This window comes from Phaseolus vulgaris, chromosome 8 (genome assembly GCF_051622355.1).
Source record: "Phaseolus vulgaris cultivar YP4 chromosome 8, ASM5162235v1, whole genome shotgun sequence".
NCBI lineage: Eukaryota > Viridiplantae > Streptophyta > Magnoliopsida > Fabales > Fabaceae > Phaseolus > Phaseolus vulgaris.
Window position 1 is genome coordinate 42674112 of NC_143505.1, and position 20795 is coordinate 42694906.

Below are 20795 nucleotides of genomic sequence, written 5' to 3' on the forward strand. Positions count from 1 at the left end.
TTCCTTTTGCTCTTGTGAAGTGAACCTTCACACTTACTTAACCACTTGGTTAAGTTCGTGTCCAGTGGGGATCTTCTTAGAGTTCACCATATTATTGCTTAAAATCTCAATCTAAGTAAAGTGTCACACCAAAAATGAACAATCATAAAATCAACTCACATAGGAAAAAGACATAATTCAAGAACATATAATGGAATGGTAAATGGCGTGATGAAAGAAAGGAAAAGAGGAAAGATGATGGAAGCTTATGGAGAAATGGAGAAGATGATCACACCATTTGGAGTGTGGGATTCTCCAAGATAAGTGAAAGAGAAACCGCCACTTGAAGTGCTCACACACTCAAGATAAGACCCAAAATCATTTAGGAGACTAAGCTCACTAATCACTGAAGCATAGTGTCTTTACTATATTCAAAATCAAGTGAAAATACATGAGGCAAGACACCCTATTTACAGGAATGGGTGCCTTGGTGGACAAGATGGGGGAGGGGTATAAAGGTCACAAGAGAGGGGTGGCCTAGGGGTTGACTTAGGTCAAATCCTCCATTTAGTCCTAGCTTATAGAAGCTAGGACTACCTCTTAACCCTAATGGACTTGGCACAAGCTAATTTGATAAATACACCCCCTATTATGCTATATGGATCCTACTCTACTAAAATTAAAAACAAAGAGACTAGTTGGTGCTTAGCTCCCATGGCTTGGGCTCTGCTCCTGGTGATCCTCTGGGAATTGATGGGTTCTGAAGCACTGGCTAGTGGTGAGTCCTGACCTTGCCCTGGATCTGTGTCATGCTCTAGGTCATCCTTCTGAAGGGTTGGGCTTGGTCAGAGTATGCATAAATTTTCCTTTGTTGAATTAGTATACTTCAGAAAGATAGAATCCATCACAAGGCTTCTTGAGACATGATGCAAAAATGAATGAAAATTGATTATCTAACTCATACAATTTTGTTAAATTATTAAAGCCCAAAATTTGAGATCCTAGGGTATTAAGTAACACATGTCGCCTAGATAAAGCATCGACAACTACATTACTATCCCCCTTTTTATACCTGATAACATAAGGAAATTGTTCCAAGTACTCCACCTGTTCCTGCCGGTTGACTTGAAATGCCTTCGTGCGCCTACGTCACTCTTTCGTCCAAAATCTTTGCGTTCACACGTGCCGCTCCTGTGATGAATGCCTGAAAACACAAAGATAAGGGGCGCCCTAAAGGCCGTTTGCACTCTGACGCTCAAGGGAATAGCGTACCTTGCCAAGTTTGTTACCTTACTATTTATAGACTGAAACTAGGGTTTCCTCTTTATTCGAAATGGGCTTTTCTGATGGGGCGGGCCCAACACTGTTGTTACCTTACTCTTAGGATAACCTAGCGCGTGGGGTCCCTAACTGGAGTGCAACCTCTGACGGGGTGACCACCTGGGTGCCTCCTCATGCACCTGACCTCTGGGGTCACCCGCCTCTGGGAGTGCCCTAGCTGTTTCACACGCCATACGTGCAACTCACCCCTGGAACGCGACCCTCACAGGTCATGTCTTTCCAGTGGCTCTATACTTTGTGTTATGCTTGAACGCGTCATCCACTCTGCATGCATGGGCCTTTGTGATCTAGGCTTCTCCCTTACTGATAATTGGTGTGTGGTCTGGGATCCACCTCTCGTGGCCCAGTTCTACTGTTTGGGTTCCCGATGTCCGATCTCTCCACACTGTCTAGTGGCACGTTGGTACATCCTGATGACCGATGTCTGACCACTCTTTGGCCCCTTGGCGCACGTGCTTTGCGAGATACCAGCTCACGTCGCTCGTGGGACCTGCTTACGTGGCACCAACATTACTAGTGGTCAACGATGCCCGAGGACTGGTCGGTACACAAGCTCCCCAGTCTCGAGCTGGAACTTGTTCAATAAAGAGGCTAAGTCCTTGCATTGGGTGACCTACGTGGCTTTGTGTGACAGGACGTAAATACTGCGCCAAAGTGACGTCTTTCTGGGCCTGTCTTATTTGTGCACACGTGTTTTGATCAACGACTAGGGCTTAACGTCGCTTACGCTTCTTTACTTTCTTTAAACGTTTGAAAATGCATAGGTCCAATCACTGTTCCATCATTCTCTGAAACCTTTGATGGCTTCGTCTTCTTCCTCAAGTATTCTCGCGTTTCCCCTACACATTCCCGCATTTTCTTGCCATATGATCAAAGGTACGAACTTTGATTATTGTCCGCACTCATTTATTGATTCTGATGTTGGATAACTGCCTGGGTTGTTTAATCTTCAACCGCCCTTTGTTCCTTTTTCTTGAGTTTTCTTCGAGTTAGGGTTCAAGAAATCCGGGACTCTAGCGGTGCTAACTCTTGTTATCGTAATGTTGTGTTTGCGCACTCTACCTCCGTGCATTCGCATGCTTTATCTCTGTGTTTCTTCTGAAATTTGCACGCAGGTATGGTTTTGAGTGAAGAGAAGCGGGCCAAACTGACTGATATCCTCGCTCGCCTCCGCGGGATTTCGAGGGATGTGGGCACTTCTAGGTACCACACCCTTGCTTCCGCCGCTGCCGCGCCTTCGCCTACTCCTTCCATTCCTGGAGTTGCGGTCCCTCTCGCTACCGTCCAATCGTCTCCCACCCCACTCCCTTACAAGGGTAAGCCAGTGGTGATCGAATTAGACGAGAACTCTGTTGAGGGGCCAATCTCTAAAAGGCCCAAGCTTAAGCTGGTGATTGTCTTCGATTCCTCTTCTACCGGTCGCTCAGTTTTTCCCCTGGATTACACGACCAACGTTCCCCTGCTCCTTGACCTTGGTGGGACGAGCGCTTCTCCGACTCCTCCTGCCCTCGAGCTGCCCCTTATCCTTCAGCATGTCCTTAAAGGCTTCCAACTAGGGGTGACTGTGGACTCAGGCGGGGCCGCTGCGAGGGAAAGACTGGGCTTCAATTTTGGGGCTCTTCTTGTTCAGTCTAATGCTCTTCTAACCAGGCCTGAATTGGTAGAGGCCAAGATTGAAGAGGAAACATCCCTGCTGGCTTGTTTGTTCACTTTCCGTGAGACTGCACTAAAACAGGAGTTGTCTCACCTTCGTCGTTCTGAAAAAGATCTCTCTAAACAACTTCACGCCAAGTGCCAAGAGGTTGCTGAGCTGGAGGCAATAGTTCTGCCCTTGCGGATCCGGGTCTTTGAGGTAGAAGAGGCTGCTGAGGTGTCCAAGTCCAAGATTACGGGGCTTGAATGAAGGTCCATCAATCGAGAGGTGCAGCTGGGTCAAGTGGAGGCCGAACTTCATCAACAAGCTAAGAGTTTTGAAGAAGCTGAGGCTGAGCTAACCGGAGATGTTCTTAATGCTTATGACGCAGGATTCGGGGATGCCCTTGCTCAAGTTGCTTGCGCATATCCTGGGATGGATATTATGCCCTTTACAGTATCAAACTGTGTTGAAAACAGGCAAATCGTTCCCAGGGCCCTTCTTAACTTGTATTTGGTTGTCAGACAAACTATTTATTATCTGTTCAAAACTTTACTTTCTCGAACATATAGCTGCTTTCATTTCTCTGAATCGAAAACTACTCTTTGACTTGCTTAACTGCTAACTCATGGTGCCTGGCACCAAGACGTTTCTTCTAGTGTTCTGTTGTATGTTCTCTTCATCGTGAGGAGGGGTTTTAACTGTGAACTAGGTCGTTCCTCCTTGGCATTCTTGCTTAAAAGGAGAGGTGTTCTTTACGAGCCTACTTCTATACTTTCGAGGCCTCTAATCGCAAGGGAACAAACTCTCAACTAACCTCGGCTTCGCTCAAAGGCGTGAAGGATTTATCTGGTGAATTATTTTGTTTTACCTTGGTGTTTTCACTCAAGAGGGGAGGTGTTCTCTTACGAACCTACCTCTCCGCTCACGAGACTTCTAATGCAAGGAAAACAAATTCTTAACTGACCTCGGCTTCGCTCAAGGGTGAGGAGGATTTAACTAACAAACTATCAACTGACCTCGGCTTCGCTTAAAGGCGCGGAGGATTTAACTGACGAACTGTTTCGTTCGACCTTGGCGCTTTCACTCGAGAGGGGTGGTGTTCTCTCACGAACCTACCTCTTCGCTCATGAGACTTCTAACGCAAGGGAAGCAAGTTTTTTAACTGACCTCGACTTCGCTCAAAGGCGAGGAGGATTTATCTCGCGAACTACTTCGTTTAACCTTAGCGCTTTCACGTAAGAGGGGAGGTGTTCTCTTGTGAACCTACCTCTCTGCCCATGAGGCTTCTAACACAAGGAAACAAGTTTTTACTGAATTGTACATAACTCGAGAAAATATTTCAATCGAAATTTGTTTGGTGACCTCGTTAAATAACCCTTATAAGGGAAAAAGAGTGTCCTCTAGTACCATGTACAACGTTACTGCTTAACTGAAATAAAACTTAAAATCGGTCGTGTTCCATGTGCGAGGAATTGGGCCTTTGCTTAAGCGTCTCAAGTTTGCCTGCTTCGTCCCGTGGACTTCTGTTACTCTGAAAGAAACGGTCCGCACGGGAGAGACCTGACGTGAAACCAGTGGGGCTGCCTTCTCTGGCACCTGGTGCCTTTCTTTAGGTCATTGGCATACTCTGCTTCCCCTGTGTATAAGTTTTTAAAACCGGTTCCGTTTTTGCACAAGGACTGAACTGATTGCCTAATCGATCCTCACTGGGCACCAACTAAATGATGTGCTTGGCTGTGGTTTGCACAAGATTGGAGGGCTGGCTAAGTACTCCTTCAACTTGATGAGCGCCTCTCTACGCTCTTGGTAAGGGAGGCCGCCCCCTCCTCCAATTGGTGTAAATCCAGACAAGACAGACACGCGCTTTCATGGGTTTGTCTCCGTACCACACTCAATGAGCAAGGAACTCAGAAGCTTCCCTGATTCTCTCCCAAACACCTTGGGGTCCGGTTTCAACCTGTACTCTACTATCTTTTTGACCAGACCTTGTACCGTTTGGCCGGGGATGTTGCTCAGCTTGAAGACCTTCTCTCCAATCTTTCTTTTCCTAGGGTTGCCAAACGGATCATATTTGGTCTCGCAGGCGATTTTTGCTTCGGTCCTGTCGAGTTCGGCGCGACTGACCTCGGGTAGGGGGACCTCCTCAGTGTACAGTTGTCCACTAGTGACCATAAATATCCCTCTCCTTGTTTTGAGGCTGTTATCGTAGCATCTCTTGGCCTCCTTCTGATATGATTTGATGGTAATCACCTTTCCTGTCAGGTCCGGTAGCTTCATCTTCATGTGCCTTGTCGATGACACCGCCCCTAACCTATTCAGCGTTGGTCTACCCAACAACATGTTATAAGCAGAGGAGGCATTGACGACAAGGTACCTGATGCTCTCCGTACGTGACGCGGTGCCATTTGTGAAGGTGGTCCTTAACTCTAAGTATCCGCGCACCTCTACCTGGTCTCCTGCGAAACCGTAGAGACAGCCGCCATAGGGCCTTAGCATGTCGGGGTATAGTTGCAGTTTGTTCAAAGTCGTCCAGAACATTACGTCTGCCGAGCTTCCCTGATCTACCAGCACACGGTGCACCTTTCTTTCTGCGGTTACCGCTGAGATCACCACTGGATCGTTGTCATGGGGGACAACGTCCTCAAGGTTGGCCTTGGTAAAGACTAGGTCGACGTCAACGGCGTTGTCAGTCCTCTGCGCTTCTACTAACATCACCGTCCGTGCGTATCTCTTCCGCTGAGAAGCGGTACAACCTCCTCCCGAGAACCCTCCTGCGATGGTGTGGACCTCACCGTGTATGGGGACTTCATGCCCCGGGCCACCCCCTGTTGTCGCCATGTCCTCGGTCCCCTGTTTTTCTTGCAAATAATCCCTTAGGAGACCATTCTTCACCAACTCGGCTAGTTGGTGTCCCAGCGCTAAGCAATTGTGTATGGGATAACGATGAGGTCCTTCAATTCTACCACGAAGTCGTGCCTTGGCGGCACGTTCTCTCTCCCGCATCCCCTGGCATTAGGCTTTCTTGGTTGATAGGGTTGCTGCTTCACGGGGGTCTTCATCTCTATCGTTGCCTCGTGCACCCTTAGGGTTTGAGGACGACCTGTCGCACGCGGCTGCGTGGAAACTACGCATGTGCGCTTTTCACTAACTTCTTCCTCCGCCGCAATATGAGCCACCGTGCGACACCTTATCTCGGCGAAGGTCTGAGGATGGTTTCGGATGAGTGACTCGCTGAAGGGTCTTGGCACAATGCCCTTCCTGAATGCATGCACCATCATCTTTTCGTCTTTATGGTTCAACCTCACCACTTGCGCTGCAAAGAGGTGGAGGAACTCCTTCAAAGACTCTCCTTGATACTGTCTTACATCAAAGAGATCATAAGAGACTGACGGGGGAACTCGATTCTCGATGTATTGTGCCCTGAACAGCTTTGTGAGTTGCGGGAACGACGTTACATGGCCATCAAGGAGGCTAATAAACCAGTTCATCGTTGTTCCTGCCAAAGTGCTTATGAATAGCTTGCATCGCACTGCATCGAAGCCCCCAACCAGCATCATCTGCGTAGGGAAAGCCGTGAGGTGGGCCTTCGGGTCCTTTGTCCTAGTGAAGGTCACCTTGGGCCCTAGGAGTGTGACTGGTATTGCTGCATCCACGATATCTTGTGAGAACGGTGTTGGAAACTCTCTGGGTGGTGTTACAGGCTCCTGATCTACACCCTCACGCTCACCTGCGCGGGTTTGAAGATCTCTGCGCAGTTCCTCGTTTGAAAGGCGCAGTTCTTCGCTCGTTGCTTGCGATGCTACCAAGTCAGTTGGATGCGTTCTTGGTTTGCTCTCGACGCGACCATCTATTCCTGAAGGGCTCGCATCGCCTCCAGAACCTGTTGCAGGGTGAGGCCCTCACCCCCATTTGGTGCAATAGGTCCTTGCCTCGTACTTCTCATCTCCTAGATCTTCTTGGTTCTTGCTGGTGGGACAGTGTTTTGTATCGTGCCCCACGGTGGGTGCCAAATGATCCTGCCGGTTGACTCGAAATGCCTTCGTGTTCCTACGTCACTCTTTTGTCCAGAATCTTTGCGTTCGCACGTGCCGTTCCTGTGATGAATGCCTGAAAACACAAAGACAAGGGGCACCCTAGAGGCCGTTTGCACTCCGACGCTCAAGTTAGTACTAGGGCTAGGAAACACCAAAACCGTGTAATTGTCACTGTGTGTGTTAAGCGGCACAAGGGAATAACGTACCTTGCCAAGTTTGTTACCTTACTATTTATAGACTGAAACTAGGGTTTTCTCTTTACCCGAAATGGGCTTTTCTAATGGGGCGGACCCAACACTGTTGTTACCTTACTCTTAGGATAACCTAGCGCATGGGGTCCCTAACTGGAGTGCAACCTCTGACGGGGTGACCACCTGGGTGCCTCCTCGTGCACCTGACCTCTAGGGTCACCCGCCTCTGGGAGTGCCCTAGTTGTTTCACGCGCCATGCGTGCAACTCACCCCTGGAATGCGACCCTCACAGGCCATGTATTTCCAGTGGCTCTATACTTTGTGTTACGCCTGAATGCGTCATCCACTCTGCACGCATGGGCCTTCGTGATCTAGGCTTCTTCCTTACTGATAACTGGTGTGTGGTCTGGGATCCACCTCTCGTGGCCCAGTTCTACTGTTTGGGTTCTCGATGTCCGATCTCTCCATACTGTCTAGTGGCATGTCGGTACATCCTGATGACCGATGTCTGACAACTCTTTGGCCCCTTGGTGCACGTGCTTTGCGAGATACCGGCTCACGCCGCTCGTGGGACCCGCTTACGTAGCACCAACATTACCAGTGGTCAACGATGCCCGAGGACTGGTCGGTACACCACCCATTTAGCATGCCTTTTATTTAGTTTACCTTGCCCTCTGATGTATTTTAGTGACTCATTATCTGAATGAATAACAAACTCTTTAGTCACCAAATAGTGTTCTTTAGTTCTAAGGGCTCGTATAAGGGCAAAGCTCCCTATCATAACTAGGATAGTTCAAAATGGATCCCTTTACCTTTCCACTGAAATAGGCTATAAGATGCCCCTCTTGTATTTAAACAACTCCTATGCCAATATTGGAGGCATCACATTCTAACTCAAAAGTTTTGGAAAAGTTAGGTAGGGTTAGAACAGGGGCATGAGTTACCTCGTCTTTAAGGGTTTGAAAAGAAAGTTCTTGTTTCCTTCCCTAGATAAATGACACATCTTTCTTTACTAACTCATTCAAAGGTGCAACTATGGTAGAAAATTCAGGAACAAATCGTCTATAAAAGTTGGCAAGACCTTTAAAACTCCTAACTCCTCCTACAGTCTTGGGGATAGGCCACTCTTGTATAGCTTTTATTTTAGCGGGATCTACTTTTACCCCATCGTTACCCACCAAAAAACCAAAAAAAAAAAAACGGCATCCTTACAAAAGGTACATTTTCCCAAATTAACAAGAAGATGATGTTTTCTCAAAGTAAGAAGAACTTGCCTAAGATGTTTAATGTGGTCATCTAAACTCTTGTTGTAAATCAGGATATCATCAAAATAAACTACAACAAAATGACTAAGGAAATCTCTTAAGACATGGTTCATTAACCTCATGAAAGTACTAGGGAAGTTGGTCTAACCAAAAGGCATGACTAACCACTCATATAAGCCAAACATGATTTTAAAAGCCGTCTTCCACTCATCTCCTTTTTTGATCCGGATTTGATGGTATCCACTTTTAAGATCATCAATTTTGAAAAAATGGGTAGCCCTACACAATTCATCTAGCATATCATCTAATTGGGGAATATGATGCCTTATTTAATAATTATATTATTGATGGCCCTACAATCCACACACATCCTCCATGTTTCATCTTTGTTAGGTACCAAAAGAACAGGTACAACACAGGGACTAAGACTTTTCTGGACCCAACCGTTTTCCACTAACTTGGATACTTGTTTTTCTATTTCCTTGGTTTCTTGTGGATTGGTCCTATAAGCAGGTCTATTTGGCATACTAGTCCCTGATAGTAAATCTATTTGATGTTCAATCCCTCTAAAGAGGTGGAAGTCCGAAAGGATATTCTTTAGGAAAAATATATCGGAATTCTTCTAAGACATTGGCTACTTGATCGAGTAAAACTTTACAACTTTGGGTTGTATCAATAGGTATCTCTTTACACTGTAGAAGGAAAAAAGGTTAGTCTATGAAAGAAACATCATTAGTTTTCAAAGGCTTTTGTAGACCAACAATTTTTTAGGAGACACTAGGATCCAACCCCTTTTTTTCTTCTCATAGGAAGATTCTAGTTTTTCTTCTTCTCTTGTTCAATTTTGGTTTCCATACTAATTTGATCATGTAATACTTGGGATGGTGTAAGAGGACAAAGGACAACTTTTCTACCCTTATGAATAAAACTAATTTTATTAGCCTGACCCTCATGAATAACTTGATTACCAAAATGCCATGGTTGACCAAGTAGAATATGTCCAACATCCATGGGTATAACATCAAATAAAAAATTTCCTTGTGAAACCCAAGGGTGATGGGAATATTTACTTGCTCTTTCACTACAACCTCCGTGTTCTTTCTAGTGTTTTAAGGTCACTAATTTCCTTTCTAATGTCTTGTAACCCACATTTAAGCTCCCTATTGCTACTATCATGGTCATGCAAATAATTACTTATGTTGGTCTTATAGTATTCAAAGGTTTTCATAAGAGTTTTCCAAGCCCAACAAAATTAATAAAGGGTTTTCTCAAGATATTTTTAATATTTTCACAAAAACAAATATTTTTGGTGTTAGTCACCTAAAAGTTCTTAAGAGAAACTAACTCAAGTAAACTCCCAGGAAAGAGAGGTGAGTCACTAGGACTTCTTAAGTACCAAGTCTTTCCTAGCCAAAGTGTTCCTTCGATAGTCTTCACAAAAGAGTGTTCCTTTGAATTTTTTTTCTGAAGCTATTAAGAGTGTGTGGGTGAATATGCAATGAACCTACTAAACCAAAGGAAGGTTTAAAGAAGACTAACAAAGGAAACTCTCCTGATACAACGAAGACTTAAAAATCAACAACAATTAAGAAAGGAAACAAGAAAAATATAAAAAGTAATTAAATGCAAGTGAATATAACTAGGTGTTTCCTAATAGAAGTGAAACTGACACTTAGAGCCAATTGACACACTTTATATAGTGAAAGCAAATTTCTCACACAAACAAGTATTTCAACAATGAATGTCTTGGCTTTTAAGATTTATCATATTTTTTTCTACTTGGAATTAGGATGTGCCTTTTTAACCCAACATCAATGACATATTGATCTTTTCATATTTAAAATTTAAATTGATTTGGACAAGTATTTTGATCACAATAAAGTTTCCAATCCAGAGTAATGTTACACAATGTTGGGAGCAAGAAAGAAACCTAAAGATTTCAAGAAAAGAACACAACTACTAGACATAAAGGAATTATGTGTAAATGGAATGCACTGATGATCAAATAACACATAAGAACTCAAACTAAAACCGAAAATTCACCAAAAGCTTATACGAAATGGAACTCTAAAAACTCTCCAATCATAGAGTGATGTGTGGCACGTAAAAATACTCTCCATTCATGAGTTGCCACGTGGCAATCCATGCACATCCAAGCTCTCCATTCAGAATGTGACAAGTGTCACCAAGTAAGAGGAGAAGACATCAAGGAAGAAGAGTATTCAAGTGAGAGGCACCCTTTGCTCCATGTGGAAGAAGACTAGTCACTTTGGTGAAAGGAAGGAGAAGGCTCCATGTAGGTGTCCATGTGGCATCTATGTGAAAGCCTTTGGACTTCCCTTAAAGCTCTTCTATTCTAATATATTGGAGATTGGCCCAAAGACAAGGACCAAAATCCTATATCTATTTTGTACAATTTTTAAAAATAAAAATGGAAAAGAAGACTAGTAGGAAATTCTCCAAGAAAAAAGAACTTTGTGAATTCCTTCTTCTTCTTCCATTATTCTCACCATGGCTCTAGTAAGTGGTCCAATGTGCTCTTTCTCTGATGGTCCTCCATCACCTATATTCTTCTACACTCAGATTTTTATGATGGAGTCTTTGGAGCTTATATATAAGCTCTCCGTTATAATAAGAAGGAATATAGCGGTGTCTTAAAACACTTTTAAACCATTCTAGTATAAAGTTGGAGGTTCTTTATAGTGACGTCTATCACTTTCCAGGGAAGTCCATAATTACATAGCATAACTTTGAAAGCTTAAAGTGGTCAGTGGTACTCTTCTTTCTTCACTAACTTGGTGGAGGTAAAAAGTTGTTTTACCTTCATTTCCCAATCTAGGTCGATTTCAACATTTTCCTTCCCATGAAAGTAAGGTAAGTCAACCCTGGCTTCAGGTTTGCGAATTTCTCTTTTTGTTCTTCTAGATGTAGGTTGATAGTAATCATGTATTCTAAGACTCCCTTTTTCAGTATGTGAATCACTAGACCTAAAACTTTTAGAGGGTTAATTCTTTTTATGTTTTCCTATTACATCATCTATTTCTTTGGTCATTCTTAACTCCTCCTTTAAAATTGCAAGATGAGAATCTCTTTCACGTTTCTCTTCAATTATTTGATTCTCATGTTGTAGTGGCCTTAGTTGATATGATTGAGGAGTTTTAGTAGAACTCAAGTCACTTTCACTAAGTTGATTAGTTTGTTTAGACATGATAAAAGCTTGTATTAAAAACAATTGCCTAAGATAAAAGCTAAGCTTAGTGCACTAGGTAGTTTCCCAGGAAAGGGAGGTGGACCATTGAGGATCAATTAAGTACCAAGCCTTTCCTAGCCAGATACTATCCCAATACACTTCACAAATTTTTCTCTAAGCAAATTTTTAGAAACACAACAAGATGTAAACAACTAATAAAAGTAAGAATTGAAAGCAACAAGGAAAGCAATTCAATTTCTAAAACTAGAAAGTTTAAACTAGGCGTTTCTTAGGTGAGGCTTCTTGGAACCTTTGGACCTTGAAGACACACCCATTGACTAAAGCGCAATATTAATCCATTAAGTTGAGATTTTAAAACAAATACAACTCAAAGAAAATACAATGATAAGTATATTTTATTTATACAATTTCTTCTAAACTATGCTCTCCAAGTGTCTGTTTTTCTTTGGGAAATTATGATGCTTCTTCCTTTGGCTTACTCTCCTTAGGGTATTCAACCTTCAATGTTTAGCTGCTCTACTTTCTTTAGTGATTATTCTTCACCCAAAAGACATTTCCACAAAATCAAATATTTTCCAACACTCCAAGTAGAGGTCAAACAAAATTAAAAGGCATCAAAAGTTCGATTTGAATTGGACTACTTCAAAAGGAATTGATATTGAAAAACACCAAAAGAGTAAGAATACAAATGAAAAACTGAAATTAAGGTACTGAATTAAAAATTTTCACACAAAGATAGAACCTAAGATTGGAACTAGAGTAGATCAACCAAACCAAAATTACTACAGAGTTCAAGTAAAAATCACTAATGCAATTACATGATTTATCATGAAAGTTGTAATTGGTTTTGGGTTTTGAATTTTTTATCAATTAAAATATGATCAATTAGCTGAATAATGACACTAGAATTTTATCAAAACACCACAACAATTAATTTTAATAAATTTGGACATTTTTTTGGTCAGTTCGTCGTGCTGGGCGCAAACTCATCGCGTTGGCGAAGTTCATCTGAAATCCTTTCGTATTTGACTTATCATATTTTTTCTATTTTTGAATTTTGATGCACTTTTTTTTTCTGTTGTTTTCTAACACATTATGGTACTTAAATCCATAATTTCAGATTTTTTTTTTGATAATGAATCAAATTGTGACAAATAAATTAAGCCAAAACTCAATTTCTGGAAAGGTTTCATAATATGAATAAAGGAATGCAATGAAATTGGTAGAAAAACTCAAGACACAATAAAATTCTAGCTCTATGAACTTGTTACTTAACTAATTAACAAGTGTAGAACTCAAATACAAAAATTAAAAGCAATTCAAAAGCACAACAAATTGCAAATATATCTTCAAATTTTCTTATACTCTTGCGGAAATCCAAATAAAGGAATTAAAAATTGAATGAAAGTAGTACTTAGAATTAATGACATATATGGATTAACATGACTTGAAATGGATTCAGAAATTAAAATGACTCAAACACAAAGCATTTAAGCGTACAATTAAAAGATACTTGAGCAAAAAACAACAAAAAATTAACGGTTTACTCAAATGAAATCCTAAATTGAAAATATGGATGGTTCAAGTAGAATAGGTAAATTTGAACCGAACAACACAAAATAAACAAAATTCAAATGGTGAAACAAATTCAAGACATGAAGGAAACATCATGAAAACATAAAATTAAATTTAAACAACACAAAATCAAAGAAGAAATGAATAACACTTAGCTTGAACCATAACCTAGCTCATGATACCAAATGATAGCTTAAAACCTCAATGGATGGGCTTGTTCTTGGATTGTTGGAGAGATTGGTGAAACCAATGAAGAATGGAGGTGAAGGATGAACTATAAAGTGCTCTTGGTCCCTAGGAGTGTCGTGAGGAGTGTAGAGAGTGATAGGTTAGGCCTAATCACTTGAAGAAAATGAGAGAGATCATAAAGGTGCCTACCACTTAGAAAGGAGACTAGGAGAGCTTTGCTTGCAATATGGAAACATAACTCTAATATATTTGATCTTAATTTTCAATAGCCAAGCACCTCCATTTATAGGTGAAGTTCCGACCAAGAATTACAAGCAAAAGGGTGGGAGATTTGAATTCAAAATGGTTTCAAAAGTGGTGCCTAAAACTAGTCACACCTGCCATGTGACAGAAAAGCATAACAGGGTTCTGACACATGCCAGAAAAGCATAACAGAATTCTGTTATGCCCAGAAGTAGAGAGAGAGACATAAAAGAGAATCAGGGAGAGATTGAGGGGGGACAAAAGATAGAGAGCAAGAGTTTTACACACACACTACTAGTTTTCTCATTTGGTGGTTCTGTGGTCTAACTTGATCGTCGGAGTGCAAACGGCTGCTAGAGGCGTCGTCTGTGTGTTTTGCAGGTCACGTTTGGAGATCCAAGAGAAGGTTCTGAGGGTGATTCTGCAGAGAACGCAGTCGCGTAGACGGGACAGAGAGTGCCACAAAGCGATTCCTCCACGTTCGAGTTGCCGGCAGGATCAATAAGAATCTCCCTTTCCATGAACTAAGTATGACTTCCAATTTCCTTACTACTGGTTTCCAAAACAATTTCTTCCTTGGGTTTCCTCCTACTTCAACCCCCAAATATTGAAAGGGAATCCTCATAGTATTACAATTCAAGGTCTTTGCATATGTGTTCAGGACGAAACTATCCACTCTAATACCTGCCAACTTGGACTTGTGGAAGTTGACTTTTAAGCCAGAGGCCAATTCGTAGCACCGGAGAATGTCTTTGATAGAAAAAATATTATCAAAGGAATCCTCACACATGAAGAGTGTGTCATCTGCAAACTGTAAAAGACAACATTCAATACTATTCCTTCCCACCTTAACTCCCCTAAGCAGGTCCATTCTTAGAGCTTGTCTCATCATCCCTGTTAAACCTTTAGCCACCACTAGAAATAGGAAGGGAGCTAAAGGGTCGCCCTGTCTCAAACCCCTAGTTGGTTTGAATTCCCCAGAGGGGCTTCCGTTAACTAGTACAGATACAGATGATGAGATCAGAAACCCTTTGACCCATACTAGCCAACTATCATGAAAACCCAACCTCCGCAACATATAAAGCAGGAAGCTCCACCTTACAGAATCATACGCCTTTTCAAAGTCCACCTTTAAGCATACCCCACTCTTCTTCTTCCTCTTAATGTCCTCGAGTACTTCGTTTGCCATAACAACACTGTCCAAAAGCCCTTTATCACTTAGAAAAGCTGACTGACACTCGTCAATGATCAGTGGCATAATTTTCTTCATGCGGCTTGAGAGAATTTTGGTAACAATCTTGTAGATTACTCCAACTAGTGAAATGGGTCTGAACTGGTCAAGCGAAGAAGGGTCCCTTACCTTGGGTACAAGAGCAATGAAAGACGCATTACACCCTTTTGGGAAAGACCTAGTAGCATGGAAGAAATGTACAGCAGCCATAATGTCTGGTTTAAACACATCCCAACAATGCTGAATGAGATTAAAGTTGAAGCCGTCCGGGCCTGGGATTTTTGACCCTCCACACTGCCAAACAGCCTCCTTTACTTTTTCCTCGGAGAAGCTAATGATCATATTTCTACTCACCTCTACAGGCAGATATTTGAACTCCATTGACCCCAGGTTTACACCCACTTCCTGTGTAGTCGTGAACCTCTTTTCGAACAACATCTTTGCTTCCCTACGCACAATCTGCGGATCCTCACACCATTGGGAATCCACCTCCACCCCTTTAACCTCATTTTTAAGTCTTCTCCATCTAATGGCAGTATGGAAAATTTTTGAATTCATGTCTCCTTGCTTGGTCCAGTTCACTTTTGCTTTTTGCCTATATATAGAATCAAGTTTTTTGTCAACCAACCCCAGTTGACTAAGTAACTCCATCCTTCTCATCCTCCCAACTTCCTCTAAACCTTCAATATCGTCCTTACCATCCAGCTCCTCAATTTCGGATATGATACACCTTTTGTTTGATTCCACACAACCAAAAACATCTTCGTTCCACTCTTTAAGCTCTGCCTTCAATAATTTGAGCTTATCTTTGAAGATGGACATACTATTGTTAGAATGGATGGCTTTAAACTAGAGGGGGGGGGGGAGGTGAATTGTTTAAAGAGGATTTTCGCAACTTTTAAAACAAGAATGAAATTATCTTAAGAAACAATTGATAAGAAATTTAGTTTGCCAAAACAGCAATAAAAAACACCAGTACTAGAAAAACAATCGGTTGTTTCACAGAAACAATCGATTGTTTATACCAGCAAACAACAAACAAAACTGAATTTAAAAGAGTTAGGGATAGAGAGATTGCACACAGATGTTTATACTGGTTCACTCCAAATCGAGAGCTACATCCAGTCTTCTCAGAAACCCTGAGGAAATCCACTAAGCAATCACACCTTGATCACTTACACCACAACCAAGAAAGTGACCTTGAACACCTCAAGACACACACTCTTCTTGGCCAACACAACAACACTAAGATTGTTGATTTTGATCCCCTCAAGAACACACAACCAATCTCAACAAACACAGAAACAAAACTTGTTTCACAGAGTACAAGGATTAAACTTGTTACAGAAGATAATCTGAAATCAATACAAGCAGAATCCTATTCCACACAATTTGATCAATCACAAACTCTAAGCAATCTCAGCTCTTTGAAAAACTCAAAAACTTTTTTCAAAATCTTGTAAAAGATTGTTACTCAAATCTGTTTTTCTGAATTTATTCAAAGATGTTGTTTGTTATCAAATCTTAACAAACTCTTAAATTGCATTAAAAGATTGGTCAAAGCATTTAATGACTAGAGCATAAGCAGTTAAATCATTTAAAGCTCAGTCAAAGATAAAACAATTTTTCTGTTATGGTCCCAAAACAAACAATCGGTTGTTTCCTCGAATCAATCGGTTGTTTTGGTTCTAACAGTTCAACCATTTGAAAAACAGTTTTCAATATTTTCTCAAAACATCTAAGTATAAACAATCGGTTGTTTCGATAAAACAATCGGTTGTTTTAACTTAGTTTGAAAACATTTTACTTTCAAAAAGATTGATAATGCCTATGCTTTAGATTTAATCAAAAGGTGGATTACAACACTCAAACTACCCAGAACTAAACTAAAACAGCACAACAACAACAAGCACAACCAAGACTTCAACATCCTTCAAAGGGTTTGGATTCTTCAAAGCTTGAACACCACTTGGTTCAACAATCTCCCCCTATTTGATGAAGGCAAATCCCTGATGCTAGTGTTGTACCTGATTGAATCTGAAGCAGTTCCTGCAAGATACAGTTTTGAACAAAGCATAGAACTTTTGATATTTGGTTAGCACATATATAAGAATTAAAGTTCAGAGCTAAATATCAGAAACAAATATTACTCATCCAAACTGTTTTAACAACTAAAAAACAGAAATTTAAACACAGCATATATATCTCCCCCTATTTGTCTTCACAAATAGACAAAGAGAAGAGATAAAACAATATATAATTGTTTTGATTACATCAGAATTAAAGCAGTAACAACAGAAGGAAAGAAAAAATTGAAAAACAGATATAACCGCCAAAAAAACAATCGGTTGTTCCGATATATCAACCAGTTGTTTTTCCTCATTCATCATCATCAGCAAACTGAAGATCCATGATTTGGTTATGGACAACTTCGATCTGTTCATCTAGAGTCATGAAGCATGCATCCTTGCTGTCAAACCTGTTGTAAATCCTCTGGAAATTACTAACACTGAGATCATGGAGGTTTCTTTGATTTTCAGCAAAGCTATCAAGCCTATTCACCATGAGTCTTTCAAAAGGAGACATGGTTTGCATCCTTTCTTCTTGATTTCCAGCACCAACACTAGGTCCAGCATCTTGATAATCTTCAGGTGGATCTTCATGTTGAACATCCATATCAGCAGGCTCATCTTGTTCAAGATCAGCAGCACCACTAGATGAGGCACCAAGATCACCATCCTTGCTAATCCATTTGCCACCGACTTTGGTAAAACCCATTTTGCTGAGTGATCCATTGTTCAACTCTTGAGTTGACTAGACCAACTCAGATGTTTCATCTTCAAGGTTCACTTCAAAATAGAGTAGAAATTTAGATACCAAAACAGCATATGGATAGTGATAGTCACATAACCTCATAGCCTTTTGCATGTGCTCTTTGATGATGTGGATCCAATTGATTTTGATCTTCTTCATGATGCAGAAAATATATACCAGATCTTCCTCAGTAAGAACAGAATGGTCACTCCCCCTTGGAGTTAAAATCCAAGTCATAATGAGAGCAAGCAATCTTTCATCAAGCTTTAGACCTCAAACCGAGCATGTTCTCACTTGAGCATGTTGATTCTTCAAGCAACTCTTATAGTATTGGATTTTGTTAAAATCCTCCACTACACCAAGATTTCCCTTGTTGGTTCTATGCCCAGAGAACTTGAGACCAGCAACAGCAGTCCATACTTCATGAGTTATCTCCATTTCTACACCTTTCACATGAGAAACTATATTGTTTCCCTCAAACTTTAGGTTTGTGTAGAACACCCTTACCAAATCTGGGTAAATGTTTCGCTTCATCTCCAGGAACTTTCTGAGAGATTGATCTTTGAGCAGCCTCCTTACATTCTCAAGCTTTTGACTTTTCAGCCAATCAAAGCACACAACCTTAGGGTTGTTTATCTTTTTGATACTTGTTTCATACCTATACCTCTCAATAAGATCATTGTCTCCAGAAAACCAGCCTTCTAGCCTTCCTCCAGACCTTACAGCTCCGGTTTTGACTCTCTTTGAGGTGGGAGGAGTTGATTCCATGATGGCAGAGAAGAAAACAGAGAAGAGCTCACTTCACAGATTTTTGCAAGAGATGTTGCAATTGGTTGTTCTTGTGGAAGAGATCAGCTGCACCAGATTTTATAGCAGAAAAAGAATCAATAGCATTCAATGTTATGAGTGGGTACCTGATTTTCAGAGAGAGAGGACTTGACTCTGCCCTGCACAGAAAACTTCAGAAAAAGCTGAAAATCACATGGTCTTCACATGTGATCTTTGACTAGTCATTAAGGCTCTTGAATATCCAAGATTTTGGAATATATTCCTTTATGACTGTTGTAACTTCTCTCTGAACGTGATCAGCTTTCAACACAGATTCTTTGACCAAGATTCTCTCTTTGAATTGATCTGCAACGGATAGAAATTCAAAATAGCAATTAAAAAGATTTCTTCACAGTGTTGTCAGACCCAAAACAATCGGTTGTTTCGAAGAAACAATCGGTTGTTTTTCTACAACAGTTAAAACTGATTTTGAATATTAACCATGAGCAGAAAGAGTTCAAAGCAGATGACATTAAGCATATTAAAAAGATTTTTAACCATGAGAAAGAACTTTAAAACAGAAATTAAGAACAAATAAAGGAAAGTCTTATCGTTATGTTAATTCTTCAATGAGCTATGTGCTTTATGATCAAGAAGCCTCTTTTCAATTTTGAGGTCCTTTGGACAGATGCATAACATTGATTTAGCTTCAATGATTGTCTTTTTCTTCCAAGAACTTGATCACATGACTTAGTCCTTCACACTTCTTTAGAATTCCTGCAAAAACATGAGTTCAAGCAACAAGATTTGGTCCCTTCACAAATATGGGTCCAATAAATTTCTTTTTCTAATTTGGAACCTCACATCCTTTCAGAATCCATTTCATGTAGCCTTTAGGAACAGAGAATTTTCTTATTTTGCAGAATCTAACCGAATTGTCTTTTTTCATGCAATAAAAGCATGTAACAATCGGTTGTTTCACTGGCTTTCTTGAATTTTTTTTTGAAAACTTATCTTGTTGGTTTTGTGGATTGAAACCCAAACCAGCCTTTCCAAAAACATAGCTTTGAGATTCCAAGACATTCTCAAAGTTAGATTTCCCCTTTGAAAGCTTGTCCACAGTTTCAAAAAGATAGTGAACCTTTTTCTCAAGATTTTCACAATTTTCGCAAATGAGAGTGTCACACTTGCAAGAAGCATTTTTGAAATGGTTTTCCAGATTTTTGAAATCATTTTTAGATTTTTCAACCTCATCTTCAAGTGATTTCACTCTCTTTTCTAGCCAGCTGTTAAGTTCTTTCAATTGGTTGTTTGAAAGAACCAATTGATTAGCTTCATCATGAGTTTCTTGAAAAGCTTCAAGTAATTCTCTGTAATTTTGTTCATTCAAGGAAGCACATGAACTTACCTCACTTGAGCTGCAAGATTCATCATCATCTTCAGCAACCAAGCAGATGTTTTCTTTCTCATCTTCACTTGATGAAGAACTTGATGATGACACCTCATTTTCATCCCAAGCTATGTAGGCTCTTTTTGTCTTGCCTTTCTTTTCCTTGTAGCTAGGCTTTTTCTCCTTGATCTTGTTTGGACAATCTGCCTTTATATGACCTTGCTCACCACAACCAAAACAAGTATAGTTATTGGAATTAAAATCATTGGATTTCTTGTTTCCATACCTATATTTGTTGTTGTCTTTGTTGCTGTTTCTCTTTAGGAATTTGCTGAACTTTCTTGACAGCAAGCTAAGGTTTTCCTCATCACTATCATCAATGGATTCTTGTTTTCCTTTGTGCTTGGAAGCTTTTAAGGCTATGCTCCTTGTGTGCTTGTCTTCACTCTCTTGAACATTGAGTCTATTCATCTCTAACTCATGTTCCCTAAGCTTTCCAAACAAAGAAGCAACACTTAATGATGTTAGATCTTTAGATTCGGAAATAGCAGTTACCTTGGGTTGCCATGCTCTATCAAGACATTTCAAGATCTTGATGTTCAACTCTTCTTTATCAAAGGTCTTGTCAAGACTCATGAGATGATTGATGATGTGCGTGAATCTTTTCTGCACCTCAACAATTGTTTCTCCTTTAAGCATTATGAACATCTCATACTCTTGGATTAGAGCATGCTTCCTAGCTCTCTTCACCTCATTTGTTCCTTCATGAGTGACTTCCAAGGTGTCCCACATTTCTTTTGATGATTTGCATTGAGAGACCCTGAAAAACTCATCAGAATTTAAAGCAGAGGTTATAATATTTTTGGCAATGCAATCGAATTTGTCCTTTTTGCTTTCTACATCAATCCATTGAGACCATGGCTTCTCA